The 21,666-nt window shown below is 35.3% G+C and overlaps 1 protein-coding gene across 12 annotated transcripts in view; it reads right to left on the bottom strand.

Annotated features, from left to right (window-relative positions):
* Positions 1-21,666, bottom strand: part of CASK (peripheral plasma membrane protein CASK) — a 766,374-nt gene that overhangs the window by 167,143 nt on the left and 577,565 nt on the right. The gene's annotated exons all lie outside the window — the stretch shown is intronic.

The raw sequence follows: 21,666 nt of genomic DNA, 5'->3' as shown, positions 1-21,666 counted from the left end.
AGTCTCCGCCTACGCCACAATTTCAATTGTTTGTGTGATGCCTGTGTTGTCTCAGGTGGAGACATGGCGCCATACTGACGTCACGAGAGATCATCTACCAATTACCGAAAATGCTTAATTATGCACCTACCGCCGCGCGGGGTGATTTCGTGCCAGGAGGGTGACTTTGTGCCATTCGCGCATTTCATAAAAAAACGTAAGGAAGTAGACTTTAAAACCTTGTCACGGTCTTAAAGAATACTTCCATACGTTTTTCGCGAATGGCACAAAGTCACCCTCATGGCACAAAGTCACCCCTCGCGACGGTACTCTCCACGGACTGTAAACACTACAATCATCATCATCATCATCATCATCATCATCATCATCATCATCATCATCATCATCATCATCAACAGTGCAACTGTAATGAGGCGGCCGGTATAGTGTAAAGCAGCCATGGCGAAAATGTAATCGTGCGCCGAGCCACTGTGTAACCTGCAACGTGCATAGCACCTATGGAGGGAGGCGGACACCCGAAGGGGAAGTCAAACAACTGTCTGACTTATTAACGGATTTTCATTTTCCTTACGGACACATTATCACAATCTAAAGTTAACTGTCTTCAGAATGTCTCTGCGACAGAGTTTCAAAATCAGGAATTATGTCACTTACTGCCAGTCGTAGTTGATCACGAAGGTATTTGTCGTGATCTAAATTAGGTTTTTACTATTTTCATTGTTGAAAACAATTTTTCACAAATGTAAGTTGTAGCGAACATGGCTTCAACAGAGCAAGCGAAAGAACAAAGCTTCGGATATTTATTTTTTGGCAAAGATTTGAAAAGTTCAACATTTGACAAGTCCTTACATCTAGCTTTCATTGTAATACTACATTGTAAATCTGTGAGTTTAAATTGAAGACCTAACCGCATTATTCGTACATATGCTGAAAAAGGATAATAATAATAATAATAATAATAATAATAATAATAATAATAATAATAATAATAATAATAATAATAATAATAATAATAACAACACTTAACCTTCTAATGTTTCATGAGTAACGTGTAGTATAATGCTGTTTTATGTTATACAACCGTTTTCCTCGTAATACTTGTGAACAAATCATACATTTAATATTCTCATCAAATTGGCAGCAAAGAAATGCGTCCTCCCATCCTACTTGCAACTTTCGTTTTTGTAGAGGTACATGGTTTCGAGAGAGACATTGTGACGATACGCCACTCGCAGGTCAGAGACAAATACAAATGGAACGGAGTTTGACTCCAGTGAATGAGAGGGTGGGGGTTGGGGAGGTAGGAAGCAAGAGAAATGCATAGCTATCCTTGCGAGCCACAATGTGCTCGTGAGTTACATTTTCGCCACGGCTGGTGTAAAGTCTTCTCAACACAAAACAAAGATACCAAAGATAAGAACTCAATCCCTAGGGTTCTCTAGATTTGTAGTTGGAAGCGATAATACCTGTATCAGAATAATGGGCCAATAATAATAATAATAATAATAATAATAATAATAATAATAATAATAATAATAATAATAATAATAATAATAATAATAAATGTAATTTACGTGTCGATTACACCGAGATAAATTATTAAGAATATGTGCCTTTTCTCATAGACGTTATCCATCCATGGCCGGATGAATCTAGATGGACAGATAAATATATATACACATAGAAAGAGAGATCAGATAGACCGATCAGACAAACATATACAGTCAACTCTGGATATAGTGAACTCGGTTATAGTGAACATTCGGCTATAGTGAACCTAAATCGTTGGTCCCGATCCGCATACATTAAAAAGTACATTAATATTTCCGTTTATAGTGAATCCTCGCTTCGGTTATAGTGAACCCTAAAAATTGAAGTTACAAGAGTTGTATCCTGACAAATTCTCATCCTGAGAAATTCTTATTTGGAGTCAGACCTTCTCGTATAAAATTGAAAGAATGTGTTGAGAACAACATTTTAAGTTTCTTACTCCTTTAGTCAAAAGACAAAGGTAGGATTAGTGATTCCTAGACCAGGCCTGCAGAAGTCGCAAGTAGGGGAACTATGACGTCAGCCTCACTCCACTTCTATTGGTGATGATCGACTTCCGCCCCGAGAATGAATGTTGATGCAGCCGAGCGTAACTAGAACGCCGTGACCGCACAGGTAGAAAAGGTGGGTGGGGTAAGAAAGGGGAGGAAAGCAGTCGCTCTCAAGAGCTATAGTTCTGCAGGCCTGTCCTAGACAATAAGCTGTACTGTAAATCCAAGCAACGCGTGACGACCTTGCCTCACTTCACCGTCTGTTCTCAGGCACACTACTCTACTATTATTTATAGTTCTCCACCGTCGAAGGGTTGCCTTTTGTTCTCAGAAACATTTCCATTATGACGGATAGCATCGAAAAAACGGAAAATGAAATTGTCTTCTTTCATTTAAAGGGGATGTACTTTATATCCAGAGCATAAATGAAAATAAGATTCCGATGGCTTTCAAACTTCATCAACCCCCACCCAGTTTCCATTAAGTGACCTGAGAAATTCCAAGGCTGAGTACGCAGTCACACCATAACAGTGTTTGTAATCTCTACCTGATCAGTCTGTTTCTAGTGTTGGAACAGTGCATGTACTGTATAAAAATGTCGAAGCGTAAAATGTTTTCTTTGGAAGATGAGGCGAATATTATAAGTGACACTGAACGTGGTCTTTCGCATGTGGACGTGGGTCGACAGCATAATTTAAGTAAACCAACAGTATACAGTATACAGTGTAATCCGTTCTACAGAAATGAAATATTTTAATTGCTGTACAGTATTTTATTTTCTTGTTCACAGTTTCATTCATTCCGTCATTTAAGAGTAGGGGAGAGACATTTCGGATTTAGTGAACCTCGGATATAGTGAACGAAATATGCAAGTCCGTAGAGGTTCATTATATCAAAGGTGAGCATCATAATAATACCAAATAAGGGTTCTAAATAAGAGATACTATCTCTTAATAGGACCCTTAGGTATCTCTTATTAGGGAACGAAGTAAATAAAAATGAAATATTTACCCAAGGTCATAAGTTATTATCTTCCTTATTAGCAATCTACTTTATTATATGCAACTTTTGCTAGCAATTTTATAAAATTAATAACACATTTGTTGTAGCTTACATTACCTGCTGTTCTCTTCCTCAACAAAAACCAGTAAAAAGTTTAAAGTGTGAAAAATTACTTTTCTTGCTCTCAGCTTCGTTGCCTACTTTCTACTGAGGTTAGACAAAGAACACGATGCCTTAGAAACACAAACATTGATTTCCCATAGTTGTCGAGAGATGGCAAATTATACCGGAGAAGTTAACAAGGTATCTCTTATTAGGGCCCTGTCACTTATTTGGGTACTTTACCTTATATCTATAATGTGAGAAGTTGAGCTATATATAATCATAATTTTCGTTACTGTGTGTACTTAAAAATATTGTACTCATTGTATGCTTTGTACTGCACTATTTTATTACTGCTATTATTATTATTATTATTATTAGTATTCTTATTTATTATTATTATTATTATTATTATTATTATTATTATTATTATTATCATCATCAATAACTGTTTTATTTTTTATACTTTGTATGTCTAATTTATTTTGTACTGCTGTTCACATTTTATTATGCTTTTTCCTTTCTTTCTGTATGTTATATATTATGTCTGATTTCTACTTACTTGTTGTTTACATTTTATTATTATTAACTTATTCAGTTCTGTGTGTAAAATTGTAGTGTACTTTGTAAATTTGTAGTGTTTTTTGTAACGCAGTTTTACTCCTGGCTGAGTGTTAGAGAAGGCCGTATGGCCTTAACTCTGCCAGGTTAAATAAATTATTATTATTATTATTATTATTATTATTATTATATCCGGAGTTGACTATATATAAAGACAAACAGAGAGACAGATAGATATACAGACAGAGAGATGAGACAGATCAGAGAGACATATATATATATATATTAGTCCTAGAAAGAGTCAGAGAGACAGAGAAATCAGGTAAGATTAGACAGATGAGATTAGATCGACAGAATAAGATTGAGTGGGTTGGGTGGGTTAGGTTAGGTTCGGGATGGAGTGGAGTGGAGTGGAGTGGGGGACGATGGGGGAGGGTAGGACAGGCAGACAGACGGACAGATAGATAGACTTACAGACAGACAGACAGACAGAGACAGTTTCTTTAAAGCAAGTATTTTTTTGTCTGAATGTAAGATCACATGACTTTCTATTATCCTTTTCAAGAAAACAGCATTTCCGAGACTTCGATTCCAAACTATCTCAGGACGCGACTTGGGGTTTGTTTCGGTTAATGCACGGCATTCGCTTAATGTGAACTTCCTCGCTCTTCTCTGTTGCCAATTTTCTCTACATTCACTTCCGACTCTGCTACCTGGGTTCGGTGTTCCTCTAGGGACCCTGAGATCCCAACTTGTGATTTGTTATGATCCTATCTCGTGTACTCGTTACGTGGCTAAGCATTCTGTACCTGGGATTTCTTCTCTCCTTTGTGTATGGAGAATATAAAAACTGCAGCTTAGTTTTGGGAATGGTACGAGTTCTTTAGTCGTAAAGACTCGTATAAAGAGAGTGAAGTCTGAAATAAATTCACCTATTTAAGTTTGCTCTTATTTGCTTTCTGAAAAGAAATATACTTATGACGATAAACAATTCAAGATGATGTAATAATAATAATAATAATAATAATAATAATAATAATAATATTAATAATATTAATAATAATAATAATAATATTAATAATAATGATAATAATAATAATAATAATAATAATAATAATATTAATAATAATAATAATAATAATAATAATAATAATAATAATAATAATAATAATACTTAATCACAAATGGCTTTTAGAGAACCTAAAGGTTTATTGCCGATCTCACATAACAAACGCTGAGCAATATTAATCCAATCCTTACCATTATATTCCACCTCTCTCAAATCCATTTTAATATTATTTACGTCTCGGCCTCTACAAAGGTCTTTTCCCCTTCAGCCTTCCAACCCGTCGCTCTAATTTCCGGCAGCCAATCACGTTGCAGGTCGGCTACATTTAAACGTGTGCGTCTTGTGATTCGCTGATGAAGATGTTAAGCATTTCCTAAGGCTGGATAAATACTTAATATATAATCGCCCGCCATTTTGGCTCTTTCGTTGGCGTTCGCAGAAAGCACACGAGGACGTTATTTGCCGCTCAATTATTTGCTGAATTACAGTGCGTTTGATTTATTATCATAGGAGCTACGACATGATAATATTTAACGGTGTGACAAACAGATCCCTCGTATAGTAGCACGGCAACGAAAGAACAAAAATGGCGAACGATACTACCTACCTAGACTTTATAGACTTCCTAAGATGTAAGCAAAGAGGAGGAGTCACGCCGGGAATAACAGCGTCGCGACTTTTTTCTTTTAACAATATACAATATGCATTTGTGGATTTGCCCATACGTGCTACATGCCCTACCCATCTCAAATGTCTGAATTTAATGTTCCTAATTATGTCAGGTGAAGAATACAATGCGTGCAGTTCTGTGTTGTGCAACTTTCTCCATTCTCCTGTAACTTCAGCCCTCTTAGCCCCAAATATTTTACTAAGCATTTTATTCTCAAACACCCTTAGCCTCTGTTTCACTCTCAGTAGTAATAATAATAATAATAATAATAATAATAATAATAATAATAATAATAATAATACTTACTTATTTACTTACTGGCTTTTAAGGAACCCGGAGGTTCATTGCCGCCCTCACATTAGCCCGCCATTGGTCCCTATCCTGTGCAAGATTAATCCAGTCTCTATCATCATATTCCACCTCCCTCAAATCCATTTTAATATTATCTTCCCATCTACGTCTCGGCCTCCCCAAAGGTCTTTTCCTCTCTGGCCTCCAAACTAACACTCTATATGCATTTCTGGATTCGTCCATACGTGCTACATGCCCTGCCCAACTCAAACGTCTGGATTTAATGTTCCTAATTATGTCAGGTGAAGAATACAATACGTGCAGCTCTGCGTTGTGTAACTTTCTCCATTCTCCTGTAACTTCATCCCTTTTAGCCCCAAATATTTTCCTAAGAACCTTATTCTCAAAAACCCTCAATCGCTGTTCCTCTCTCAAAGTGAGAGTCCAAGTTTCACAGCCATACAGAACAACCGGTAATATAACTGTTTTATAAATTCTAACTCTCAGATTTTTTGACAGCAGACTAGATGACAAAAGCTTCTCAACCGAATAATAACAGGCATTTCCCATATTTATTCTGTGTTTAATTTCCTCCCGAGTGTAATTTATATTTGTTACTGTTGCTCCAAGATATTTGAATTTTTTCACCTCTTCGAAGTATAAGGCTCCAACTTTTATAGTTCCATTTCGTACAATATTCTGATCACGAGACATAATCATATACTTAGTCTTTTCGGGATTTACTTCCAACCCTATCTCTTTACTTGCTTCAACTAGAATTTCCGCGTTTTCCTTAATCGCTTGTGGATTTTCTCCTAACATATTCACGTCATCCGCAAAGACAAGAAGCTGATGTAACCCGTTCAATTCCAAACCCTCTGTGTTATCCTGAACTTTCCTAATGGCATATTCTAGAGCGAAGTTAAAAAGTAAAGGTGATAGTGCATCTCCCTGCTTTAGGCCGCAGTGAATTGGAAAAGCATCAAATAGAAAATGGCCTATACGGACTCTGCTGTAAGTTTCAGTAAGACACATTTTAATTAATCGAACTAGTTTCTTGGGAATACCAAATTCAATAAGAATATTATATAAAACTTCTCTCTTAACCGAGTCATACCCCTTTTTGAAATCTATGAATAACTTATGTACTGTACCCTTATACTCCCATTTTTTCTCCAATATCTGTCGAATACAAAAAATGTGATCAATAGTCGATCTATTACGCCTGAAACCACACTGACGATCCCCAATAATTGCATCATACATCATGCTTGAACATACACATTAATATCAACAACTTCATCATCATCATCATCATCATCATCATCATCATCATCATCATCATCATCATCATCATCATAACCATCACCACCATCACCATCACTATCAACCACAAACATCACCGTCAAGTCTCTCCATCAACAAAGAAAATAATACTACGTCATTTCAAAAGTATTTTCTTATAGGCTAAATGTAGGCTACTACTCATTTGATATGAGCCGCAAGGCAACGGACAATTTCTTATAATATTAAGTTGCTGGTACTACTTTTTAAAAACATTTTAAGAATCATTTAAATTCGTCTTCCCCGTATATGCGCTATATAGTGCCTATTTATTCAGTTTTTCTACAATGAAGGTTGTAGGACCATAGTTGGCACAACTAGTAACAAGAACTAGAACACTAGAAAAAGCAGGGCACCTAATATGGATCCTTGAGGAATCATCGTCAGTCACACGAGGTTCAGTGAATTTCAGTTCTTTTTTCACTTGAAAATCAGCTTCAGTAAAACTGTAAACATCAGAAATTATTCTTTCGAGTCTAGTGAAGGCCAATGTACCTACATGTAAAATTTTGTTAAAAAATAGGTTGGTTATTTTTCATATATGTTTCTGTAGGCCAGCCGAGGCGAAAATGCGATCGTGCGCCGAGCCACTGTGTAACCTGCAACGTGCATAGCACCTATGGAGGGAGGCGGGCACCCGAAGGGGAAGTGAAGCAACTGTCTGACTTATTAACGGATTTTAATTTTCCTTACGGCAAGCACTTAAATATAATTTTATACAGTATAAGGCTACAAACTAATGTTTAGTACCTGTAACGAAGAAAGAAATGAACAATGAAGCATAGGACACATTATCACAACCTAAAATTAACTGTCTTCAGAATGTCTCTGTGACAGAGTTTCAAAAACAGGAATTATGTCACTTACTGCCAGTCGTAGTTGATCACGAAGGTATTTGTCTGTCAGTCGTGATCTAAATTTGGTTCTTACTGTTTTCATTCTTGAAAATAATTTTTCACAAACGTAAGTTGTAGTGAACATGGCTTCAAAAGAGCAAGCGAAAGAACGAAGCTTTGGATATTTATTTTTTGGCAAAGATTTGAAAAGTTCAACATATGTCAAGTCCTTACATCTAGCTTTCATTTAACATCACATTGTAAGTATGTGAGTTTAAATTGAAGATCTAACCGCACTATTCGTACATCTGCTGAACATGTATCGATGTACAGAGTTGATGATGATGATGATGATGATGATGATGATGATGATGATGATAAGACTTAACCTTTTAATGTTTCATCAGTAATATGTAGTATAACGCCGTTTTATGTTATACAACTGTTTTCCTCGTAATGCTTGTGAACAAATCATACATTTAATATTCTCCTCATATTGGCAGCAAAAAATGCGTCCTCCCATCCTACTTGAAACTTTCGTTTTTGTAGAGGTACTGCACATGGTTTCGAGAGAGACATTGCGACGATACGCCACTCGCAGGTCAGAGACAAATACAAATGGAACGGAGTTTGACTCCAGTGAGTGAGAGGGTGGGGGTTGTGGGAGGTAGGAAGCGCAGAGCTATCATTGCGAGTCACAATGTGCTCATGAGTGACATTTTCGCCACGGCTGCTGTAGGCTATAGCTACAGTGCTGGGAGTAAAAGGTACTGCAATGTTATTGTATTTTTTGTTTTAACTGTACTTTAATGATTTTCTTTTATTGTACAGGTAATTATTAATTACATGCCTATGAAAATTAATGAATCTAAAAACTCTTAAAGAATAGGATATCTACAAAAATGTTTTTGGGTCTTGTTTTGTCCTGCTTTTTGAACCAATTTGTCCTGTTCCTCAAGAGTATCTGGTAGTCATACGAACGACGGAGGTAGGAGTACCCCGATAAAAACCCTCTCCAACGTCTATTCTGTCTACCATATATGTCGGGGATCGAATCCGTGATGCCTGGATGGACGATAGCGCCGAGCCACAGCCGCAACTAGCAGTATAAGTAAGTACCGTCATTATCGGTATTGATTAACACTCTGACTATGATCACAGTGGGAGAGTATGCAGAATATGTGCTGCGAATAAACGAGTGTCATTTCGGAATCAACCGGGCTGAAGTCGCGGCGCGGTGTGGTGACAGCTTTCTATCGGGGAACGCGCGGAATGCAGGCGGTGGTTCAGCTGACACGTCCGCCTCCACTGCGATGACTGTGGTCTCTGATGGAGGGCGTCGCTAATAGACTGCTAATTTCACACCATGCTACAGTTTCAAAATCCAGTAACTTATTATTATCTGTCTACTGAGAGTTTTCATGAAGTCTACATTTCGTGCTCCTTCCAACCCAGTACCGGTACTATAATCTTTTCGCTGTAAGAAAAATCCTAATATAAACAATAGCACGTGACTGAAGTGAGGCTCTTTGACCACTGTTCGGCGCCGTAGATTCTCAGTACATGTTCCCGCCTACTGTTGTACATTCTGTTTCATGTTAAACATTTCCCGTTACTCGTCAAGTAGGCCTAACCTCACTACTACTACTACTACTACTACTACTACTACTACTACTACTACTACTACTACTACTACTACTACTAATTTATTTATTTCATCTGGCAGAGCTAAGGCCAGTATGCCTTCTCTTCCGCCCAGCCAGACTCTAATTCTAATTAAATACATTTGCTTACATAGTTATTACATTAATATCTAGATCATAAAACAACATGAAAGTAAATAATGAAAATTGGATAACTAATGTTAGTGTGACAATAATAAACATTGGTAAGAAATAGTTATACTATGCATTCATTTGCTTATGAAACATTTACTTTATAATTACTGTAATTAAAACTCACATAACTTATTATATACATTTAAGAGTATTTGTTTTTGTCCGCTTTTGAGAGGATTTCCACTCTTATGATTAATAACCACACACACCGAGGATGCAGAAGCCATAGTACAGTACCACATGCTTACGTAAACAATACGAGCTCAAGTGACGCCAGCTTGTTACAAGAACAGACTACATCGGTATTACTGTTGGTATTCATCCACGTTCATAATACATAACAAAATATAAAAGTAGCTTTTCTTTTACATATCGTTTTACATATGCGTAAAGTCAAATGTTTCATTGTATTTAACAACTAGAATTCAATTTTTTATTTTCAAATAATACAAGATGATACTTTCCAAATACGAACTATATTTTCCTGCGTCATGTGAGAGTTTCGACTGTGAGCCAATCACGGGTATGACAGCCACGTGCTTGTGTTTACATTAGGATTTTCTTACAGCGAAAACAGTATAGACTGAGAAATGATGCCACTCTCTATTTTCATTTCTGCTCGAATTTTTTGTGTTAGCTGGCGCACAGTTACCAATAAGTCAAATCCGGTTACATCCTGAAGCGTTCAGGTCGTAGAATATAGCCTACATGGCATATAGTACATTGTTATTGTCTCCAGATAACGGTAGTTCCTTCCAACAAGCACTTTCTCTTCGTATTTTTTGAAACAACATTCTCTTCACTCCCGATAATAGAAATTCGGCAATTCATTCTCGAGTTTGGTTTCGTATATCGCAAAAGCGCACCCTATTTCAAAGTTAGTTTTCCACGAGAGGTAAGTCAATTCAGAATTCTAATTTCCTCCAAAAGACATTAACATTCCTCAACAGTGCATTCTCTCAGTTTCTACCATCTCCCATTTTGTTCAGTGCTTGTTTGTTGTAACATCCCTGAACTGAATGAGAGTAATAATGTACTACCCAGCAAAGCGAACTTCCAAAGCAGAAAACATGTCCAACAACCACCCCGTGACGTCATCGTATCGTCACATAAACGGACACCTGGTCGACTGCAGCACCCTGATCTACAAGGTCATGTCGGAAGTTCGCTTTGTCGGGTAGTAGAGCTCCTGGTGTTAAAAACTCTCTTCACTACAGCGACACTCCTAAATTTCCCTCTCGGAACACAGACTCATTTCTTTGACGAGTTGTAGCACTACCTGCATTTATTTCCCCAAGTTTTATAATCCAACATAAGTTTCGAAATACTTTTAGTATTTCAGGAGAAGATCCGAGCAAGCAACGCGAGTTTTCTCCCTCTCTTACAACTAGGGTACGGATTTTTAGGTCGTTACAATGTAATTTTAGGTGCCTAAAATAGGCTTAAAAGTGTAGGAAATAGTCTCCAAAGAATTGAAAAATAGACTCTAATAAAAGATAACGTTTTCTTTAAAAACATGATTCAAATCATCAGGAATTCATTTCCAGAATTTAATAATTTTAAATGCTTATAGACCGTTACCACCACTACTACTAAAAGTACAAGAACAACAAATATCTAACTAGTTATACATAAACTAAACAATTAAATGTGAAAAGTAAGTGTTATAGTCCCGTCGCTCTAATTTCCGGCAGCCAATCACGTTGCGGGTCGGTTACATTTAAACGTGTGCGTCTTGCGATTCGCTGATGAAGACGTTATGAAGTTCCTAAGGCTCGACAAATACTTAATATAATCGCCCGCCATTTTGGCTCTTTCGTTGGCGTTCGCAGAAAGCGCACAAGGACGTTATTTGCCGCTCAATTATTTGCTGAATTACAGTGCGTTTGATTTATTATCATAGGAGCTACAACATGATAATGTTTAACGGTGTGGTAGCTGCGCAACGACAGAACAAAAATGGCGAACGATACTACCTACCTAGACTTTATAGAGCCTTCACTTCCTAAGCAAAGAGGAGGAGTCACGCCGGGAATAACAGCGTCGCGACTAAAGATATAAATTCAGTACACACACAAGTCAAGTATAATCAATTTTTACTAAGCCTTTTCGTTAATGTCCATAATTAGCTTCACAATAAATTACTATTACTTTTTCTAAATTTTCAACTAACAAGCAATGCCGTCTGTCACTCAACACAATTTGTATGCTGAAAATGAACGCTCCACATCCACTGAAGTAACAGGAGCGTATTTCAATTTTGACACTAGTTGGACAGGAATGTTACATTGTAAATCCGTGTTCTTCCCTGGTAGGATATCTGAAGCAGTACGCAGGTCCTTCAGTCCTACATTTCTTTGCAGAACTTGCTCCAATTTATCCCGTACTTTATATCCAACAGAACCAGAAACACATCTGGAATTTAAAATAAAAATTTTCGAAATAAGAGTGGATGTTTTGACCTAATAGAGATAAAACATACTTAATAGGTCAAAATAGGCATTTTTAGGTGTTATTAAAATACCAATTTTAAGCATAGTTTTATATGAAACGTGTACTTGCAAGTTTTTATGAACTTATCTCTTACGGATTAAAATAGGTTTTTACCTAAAATCCGAAGCCTACTTATAACCAACCCCCGACACGGGACCGAACGGACAATGGCACCACCCCTATCCACGCTAAGTTACTAGCTTACACTGAAAGGATCATACTCCCCACGCAGTGATTTTTTCGTGAAATTTGGACGGTACAATCTTCTTCCATTCTGTTTAAATATGGGGGCAAATTATTTGTCATTCACTTTTCAATGATATTTTATAGCCTAAGTTCCTTTCTGACAACTTCACTTCTTCTCTGATCACGTATTGTTATCCCAGCTACAGACCTAAATAAATGCATTTCGGTAGATTAAATTCTGGGTCTCTGCACCACATGTCAACACGGGAATATTCATTAATTTATAAAACCTTAGTTGAATTTTTAAAACTAATTTTGCTTTGAAAAAGCTTCCTATTATTCCACACATTATGTTGATATCGTGCTATTTTTTCTTCTATATCTGAAAGATATTATTTAGTTCCGAAGTACTGCAACGCAATAATAGACCCAACATGTGAACAAAGAGGATGAAGAGAAGTATACAACTTTGAGATGTACTCCATTCACGGAGAGCCATTATTCAGAGAAACCATATAATCGTCAACATTACGATCGGTACAACACGTATAGCAAGAGTGGAGGATATGAGGACACCCCTCCACCGGAAAAGAAGGAAATTCTGATAGACAAACAGGGTGGGGACGAGGAAGTTCTAGGAAGGATGGGACATACTGAAGCTGGAATATGTTAGCAAGGGTTCCAGAGACAAAGCGGAAAATAATTGAAGAGGCCAAGTTCCACATTGGACTGCGGGGTTAAGGAAAAGAAGAAAGTATTGCAACGCTAATATTTAATGCGTTAACCTGTTGTCTCTTTTGCGGAAAACCTCTTAAAATATATATACGACGATTTCAAGTTCAGTTTCTGAGTTTACAATAATAACTAGTGGCTTGTGCAGCAAATGCTGCAAACTAAGTTCATTAGACGTTCAAATAAAAATTTTTCAGGTTTATTTTCAATGAAGATTATAAGACATTTTGAAAGTTATTTGCTTCCATTATAATGAAACATACTCCCTCTGAATAGTTTTTTATGCCAAATACTTTTTCGTGAACATATCCACCTTCAGTTTTTCAGTTTCAACGCGAAAACGCAAGTAACAATGTCAGGACGACCAGTGGGTTTTTCATGTGGGAATAAAGCAATAGCTATTTCAGGTCATTGTGGATTCTAGATGAAAGTAAAAAAAAAATGTCAGGTTTGCTGCGCTTTCGAACAATAGACACAGGATCTTGGTATAGCTGCTGCATGTAGAGCTTGAAATGTAAAGGGTAAAATCATTTTATCCTGTTAAGAGATCTTGCTGAAATGATCGGGAGACTACATAATTTTGTAGGCTTCTTATGTTATCAGTAAGTAATACCTTTTGGTCTTTCCTTATGAACTGTAATTTTTGCGCTCTCTCGAGCCAATACCGAAGAGAATGACATAAATATCTACACCACACCGCCATTAAATATATGAAAAAGTCCAAATCCCACTTGATTAATAACTATAAAAATATTTTATTTTTAATAACAATATTATTATCTTACATAAGTTTTGTAGTAATACACTATATAGCCGCCACTCAAAAAATTAGAGAAAGGAAAATTTAATGTAAGATATTCTTTACATCTACTTACATAACCCCAAAACGTTTCACTTTCATATCATCGATATAGCATTACTACGTATAATTAATGAAAAATAGTCACATCATGACATTAACTATAATAATATTTCAATTCTAATGGTAATGTCATCAAACCACCTCACGTTTTGTAGATTTTAATATCCAGTATACAGCTGTACTCAGAAAATTACACATCGCAGAATCAGACCTGTAAATTATTTTTAGTAAGTCTTTAAGTTTTTAATAACCAATTTAATATGACCTCTAAATTTGTCAGCAATTCTGCAAGTCATGACATTCGTGTAATAGCCTATTGTTTATCGTAGTGTGTGTTTTGTTTTATACTGAAATGCAATTAGTTCTCAAAACTGACGAAAGATGGATTTTGGAAAATAGGAAAATTATGTAGGAAAACTAACGCTTCACTGAATGTTATTATTTTTCTGAAAAACTTTTGGTTCCAGACTTCAAAATGAAGGGTCATTTATTAAAATCCGTTCAGCCGTTTTCCCGTAATTTCCATTACCAGTTCAAATTATATATATAGATTTGGTCGTTGCTAATAAAGTGTTAATGCAGCGATGTCATCCCGTTCTATTACGTGCTGTGCTTCAATTTTGTTCCAGCAACAACACGCGTTCAAACCTTACCTCCCCTGCTATTCCTCTCCTTAACTGCAATCTTATGCTATAGACCCGATAGGGGAGTACAAATTTAATACAGTGCGGCACTCGACCTCATGCTTAAGAGTAAAGAACATTGAAGTCATAACAGTATCCTCAATGATTCAGAAATGATATCAATGTTCGGTGGTGGGTATAGGTGTAAACAGTTTTTTTTTTCTTTTCTGAAACTTAACAAATACAGGCTAAGGAGTCGACTGATAGGCAGTCATTTATGTTCAATTTTAGTGATTACAACTTCTAAAGTAATGTTACCCGATGTAGATAATGTTATATCTAAAAATTAGCGTCAAGCAACTGCATAAAGTCCTCTAAGTGAGAAAAATGATCTCTTGTAATTTAAGAAAATGAGTTCTGGTATTATACACATTGCAACTGCAATACATGAGCAATGAAATGGAAGCTTAGAAAATAATTATCTTTGTGTTTTCCAGTTTGTATATGCATTTACGTACTAGAATTTGTTTCTTTCTTCCAATGCTTAGTGACACAATATAATTCAAGTACAGTACAGAAGGGGGACAAGACTAACTGTAGTAACTTTCGAGGAATATCACTTTTGTTGACGTCGTATAAAATTCTGTCCAATATATTTTTGAGAATATTAACTCCATATGTAGGTGAAATTATTGGGGATCATCAGTGTGGTTTTAGTCGTAATAGATCAACTATTGATCAGATATTTTGTATTCGACAGATAATGGAGAAAAAATGGGAGTATAAGGGTACAGTGCATCAGTTATTCATAGATTTCAAAAAGGCATATGACTCGATTAAGACAGAAGTTTTATATGATATTCTTATGAATTTGGTATTCCCAAGAAACTAGTTGGATTAATTAAAATGTGTCGTAGTGAAACGTACAGCAGAGTCCGTATAGGTCAGTTTCTGTCAGATGCGTTTCCAATTCACTGCGGGCTAAAGAAAGGAGATGCACTATCACCTTTACGTTTTAACTTTGCTCTAGAGTATGCCATTAGGAAAGTAAAGGATAACAGAGAGGGTTTGGAATTGAACGGGTTATATCAGCTTCTTGTCTATGCGGATGAAGTGAATATGATAGGAGAGAATTCACAAACGATTAGGGAAAATACGGGAATTTTACTTGAATCAAGTAAAGAATAGGTTTGGAAGTAAATCCCGAAAAGATAAAATATATGATTATGTTTCTTGACGGGAATCTTGTACGAAATGGAAAAATAAAAACTGGAAATTTATCCTTTGAAGAGGTGGAAAAATTCAAATACCTGGGAGCAACAGTAAAAAATATAAATGATACTTGGGAGGAAATTAAACGCAGAATAAATATGGGAAATTCCTGTTATTATTCGGTTGAGAAGCTTTTATTATCCAGTCTGCTGTCAAAAAATCTGAAAGTTAAAATTTATAAAATTGTTATATTACAGGTTGTTCTTTATGGTTGTGAAACTTGGACTCTCACTTTGAGAGAGAGTAACATAGATTAAGGGTGTTTGGGAATAAGGTGCTTAGAAAAATATTTGGGGCTAAGAGGGATGAAGTTACAGGAGAATGTAGAAAGTTACACAACACAGAACTGCACGCATTGTATTCCTCACCTGACATAATTAGGAACATTAAATCCAGACGTTTGAGATGGGCAGGGCATGCAGCACGTATGGGCGAATCCAGAAATGCACGTAGGGAAAAAGACCTTTGGGGAGATCGAGACGTAGATGGGAAGATAATATTAAAATGGATTTGAGGGAGGTGGAATATGATGATAGAGACTGAATTAATCTTGCTCAGGATAGGGACCAATGGCGTGCTTATGTGAGGGCGGCAATGAACCTTCGGTTTCCTTAAAAGCCAGTAAGTAAGTAAGTAAGTACATGACGTATCTCGGGCACTTATTACATAAATTGTCTTTATTGTGATTGTGATTTTCCCTACAACTACAATTCCTTATTTACCATAACACTTTCTACATCCCTGCCTGAACACTTAGTAGTTGTATAGTTATATGCCGCATTTTACAGCGGAGCACACGTTATATTGAATAACTTATAAATCATAAGTTGCAGTGTTGATTTCGTGACACTGTGTTAAAGTTAGATAAGAATAGTTGTATACAATAGAAGTGATTTAATACAATAGAAGTGATTTAATACAGTTATATGAACACTTTTTAATGATTGAATAAAATTAATAAAATCGGTTAAAAACCAGACATGTTTCGGAGGAATGCTCCTCCATCTTCAGTGGTAGTATCACGACGCTGGTATGGATGTTCGACTGCGTAACGTAGCTTAAGTCTTAAGATGGAGGAGCATTCCTCCGAAAAATGTCTGGTTTTTAACCGATTTTATTAATTTTATTCAATCATTAAAAAGTGTTCATATAACTGTATTAAATCACTTCTACTGTATACAACTACCCTACTCATGAACACTGTTGCATCTGACCTAACTTATGTAATTTAATCATAGATAAGAATAACTTATAAAAATTTCTCATGTTAATATTTTCGCCAACAAATCTGGTTTAATTTTATGTTTAATGTTTAAGTCCAGGAAACGATGTAATGCCTAAAAGTCTATTTCTTTCTGATCATGATAGTTAAAAGATATCATTTATTCAATTAACATAGGACTTACATTCATAAAAAAAAACGTTACCGGTACATAATTTTTTTCGAGGCGGAATGCGAGTCCTCATTTTCAAGAAACTATCAGCGGACTGACTTAACTAAGGGTCTGTAGGTACAACTTAAACGAAAAGAATATGGAGACGAAATAAAATCTACTGGCGTGCAAGTCTCCCACATTCATAACATACATTTCTTAATCTGGAAACATTATTTTCATTCTTAATGTCTGTGCAAGCCTTTCTCAGATATCCTCTCGTTCTGCACACGCAATTCTCACATTACAACATACTATCAACGAAAAGTACAGTATTGTAAGAAAAGCGCACGATACCCGTATCGAAAATAAGCTGTTTAAATGTTAAAAAATGAAATCAAGTGGTGATGTATTTATTTATTTATGCCTATAAGAGGGCAAAGCCCCAATTACAATAGACAGTACAGATATTCGTTTAAAAAAACATAGAATTGCATATAACATAAAAAAAGAGATGAAACAGATACAAGGTGTAAATACGAATTAAAATGGAAAATGAGAAAAGGAAAAAAAAAAAAGAACAGACAAATAGATACGACCTAAATAAAAGACACATATATAGATATAAATGAAAAATACAAAATAAAATAAATTAAAAATAGTTAAATATAGATATCATAGCCAAAAATGTAAAATGTGGCTATAACTGGCAAATTACAGAGTAACAAATAGCAATATTATATAAAATCAACTACCTTCAGTATATTAATAAGAAAATGTTTCTATTCCATGTAAGAAACGCAGAAATCTAGATCCCATGTTACATATTTCATTGAAATTTGAACACATTTTTAATACTGGTGAATTTTTATGTGATGAAATGTTTAGTTTTTTTATAATATAACAATTGACGATTTCTTAAATGTGATGTTCTAGCGTTAATCTGGATTTGTGATAATATTTCGCTGTTATCCAGTAGACCGTTGAATATTTTATACAATAAAAGTTGCTCAGCAAGTATTCTACGACTGGCAAGATACATTAAATTAAATTCAGCAAGTAGATTGTTGTACGAAATTTTGTTATATAGGGCTGAACAATGATATCTTCTAAAATACAGATATCTAGAGAATCGTTTTTGAATTTTTTCAATTTCATTACTATGTGATTTGCAAGTGGGTGACCAAATTACAGAGCCATATTCCAATTTAGCGCGAACATGACAATTAAAAAGGAGTGTCAAAGTCGAAGTGTTTTGTAACGTTTTTGAATTTCTAATAATAAAACCCAGATTTTTGAAAGCATTATTTGTTATATTAAATATGTGATTATGAAATTCAAATTATGATTAATATTTACACCGAGATCTTTTACACAAAATATTCGTTGTAATGGTTCATCGTTCAATGTATAATTACCTCTTAAATAAGATATAGTCCTTGTATAAGTCATATAACAACATTTTTTGTACTAAAGTTCAACCCATTATTTAAAAGCCATTGATAAATATTGTTGATATCAATTTGTAGTAATTCTAGATCGGACATATTTAGTATTGACTTAAATATAATTCAAAGTTGTGTAATTTCAGATTCGGTATTCCAGTTACACGAATAACATAGATGTTGAATAAATTCCCTGCTCAGTCCGCGCCGTATTAACCAAATTTCAAGTATTACATCATGTGTCAGCGTAACCAAAGCTTATTCAGCACAAGTGACGTCTCGCCAGAAACCACAGATCAATCCCTGTACAAGCTCTGAAATTCGTGGTCAGATCTTCTACAGGTGCTTCGGTCCCACTGTTCCACTATCATATCATCTGAATACCAGCTGTCGTTTAAAGGTGATGGCAAAAAAAAAATTATTATTTTTAACTATCTTGATCTCTAAGAATAAAAAATCTTCTTTTTCTTTTTCCCCTTCTTCTGTTGTAGAACGTGCGTCCTGTTTGTTCCTCAGTCCAAGCACATCCACCTAATGACACCTACCCATTCTTCACCCAAGATGGCCTTTCTCTTCCCCTTTCTCAGTAGTTAAACTTCCTCGATTCCGTTAATGTGTTCTTTCCAATATCTCCTTCTGTCTTGAATGAATTTAGTATATCTTGAATGTTAATATTTGCTCTAATAAAATTTCTGCATAGTGTAATGTTTTTCCCTAACATATTCACGTCATCCGCATAGACAAGCACCTGATGTAACCCGTTCAATTCCAAACCCTCTCTGTTATCCTGGACTTTCCTAATGGCATATTCTAGAGCAAAGTTAAAAAGTAAAAGTGATAGTGCATCTCCTTGCTTCAGCCCAGTGAATTGGAAACGCAAGTAAAGAGATAGGTTTGGAAGTAAATTCGGAAAAGACAAAATATATTATTATTGTCTTGTGACGAGAATATTGTACGAAATGGAAATATAAAAATTGGAAATTTATCTTTTGAAGAGGTGGAAAAATTAAAATACCTGGGACCAACAGTAACAAATATAAATTATACTCGGGGGGAAATTAAACATAGAATAAGTATGGGAAATGCGTGTTATTATTCGGTTGAGAAGCTTTTATCATCCAGTCTGCTGTCAAAAAATCTGAAAGTTAGAATTTATAAAACAGTTATATTACCGGTTGTTCTGTATGGTTGTGAAACTTGGACTCTCACTTTGAGAAAGGAACATAGGTTAAGGGTGTTTGAGAATAAGGTGCTTAGGAAAATATTTGGGGCTAAGAGGGATGAAGTTACAGGAGAATGGAGAAAGTTACACAACACAGAACTGCAAGCATTTCATTCTTCACCTGACATCATTAGGAACATTAAATTCAGACGTTTGAGATGGGCAGGGCATGTAGCACGTATAGGCAAATCCAGAAATGCATATAGAGTGTTAGTTGGGTGACAGGAGGGGGGAAAAACCTTTGGGGAGGCCGAGACGTAGATGGTAAGATAATATTAAAATGGATTTGAGGGAGGTGGAATATGATGGTAGAGACTGGATTAATCTTCCATAGGATAGGGACCGATGGCGGGCTTATGTGAGGGCGGCAATGAACCTCCGGGTTCCTTAAAAACCATTTGTAAGCAAGTAAGTAAGTTAATATTTGCTCTAATAAAAGTTCTGCATAGTGTAAAGTTTTTCCTACAAATAATCCTTCAATTGTCCATTTCATAAGTGAAAACCATTTGTTTAGTATTTCTCTGTATCTGCCCCGGTCTTACATAAAAAATTACAATTATAACCAATACCTCCCTAACTTAAACTTAAAAAGACGTTAAAAAATTACTAACCCACAAATTTTTAAGACTCTAATTTCTGCATAAAATGGCTGTAAATTATAATTTATATGTGTGTTAAAGTACATGTACTAGATAAATATTAGATGATGGTAAATGAGAAATAATTTCTAATTGAGAGCATATAATTTTAACAAACGACGTATAAGTTTAGACTTCAATAACTTTTTCCAGCGTAAATGTGGTTTAGGCAACTCTGGAACTGAATCACTCAATTATAATCCCGTTCTCCCTGAAAGAATTTTCTATTTGAAGAAGGTATTAAATAAAGGTTTAACATTACAAATATTATTCTAGAATTTTTAATATCAATCATAGCTGAAAAGAAACGTTACGTACAGAAATACAATCACAATTTATTGTACTTCTAACATACCGGTACCTGAATAGCATCAGCAGTTTAAATAAAGTTAAAGTAATTACAAAACTTCATGATATCTAAAAAGCGTCTACACTTTAAAAGAGAAAAAAGCTAATATAGAAATTTATAATAAATTGTCTTAGCATCTGTAAACAGTACTATAGTTTAACAATAACTTTCGTCTGTAATACAAATTCGTATAAAATTGGCTGCCTAAAGAAGATAAAAATTAACACAAATTACAAAATTATAAATTGTCTCTGAACAATCTCTGTAGCGTAACAGGAAAAGTAAATAAAATATTATAAAAAATCATCTTGTGACCACAGAATATGTAGTTTAAAAGGAGCGCCATATTAACAGTTGCAGTCTCATCGTCTACGTAATTTTATAGACGTGTTTAATAAATAATTACAATATGAGATTTGTTCTAGTACAAGACAAATCAATCAATCAATTCTAAAGGCTTTCTATTGTCTCTTTAACGATATTTCTCTTTTTGCTGTTCTGTTAAATTCTTCATAGTTCTTACACTTCATTCTACTGAGCACGTCTTTGATGTATTTTCTTCTAGGTCTTCCTCTTCTTTCTTGCCATATATTTTCTTCTCCAATGAATGAATTAAAATGTGTTATGCCTGATTATATACAAATGACTTTTAAGGAACCCGCAGGTTCATTGCCGCTCTCACATAACCCCGCCATCGGCCCCTATCCTGTGCAAGA

Source organism: Periplaneta americana, chromosome 16, assembly GCF_040183065.1.
Source record: "Periplaneta americana isolate PAMFEO1 chromosome 16, P.americana_PAMFEO1_priV1, whole genome shotgun sequence".
Taxonomy (NCBI): Eukaryota; Metazoa; Arthropoda; class Insecta; order Blattodea; family Blattidae; genus Periplaneta; species Periplaneta americana.
The sequence above is the reverse complement of the archived record's forward strand: the minus strand, read 5'-3'. Positions and strand labels throughout refer to the sequence as shown.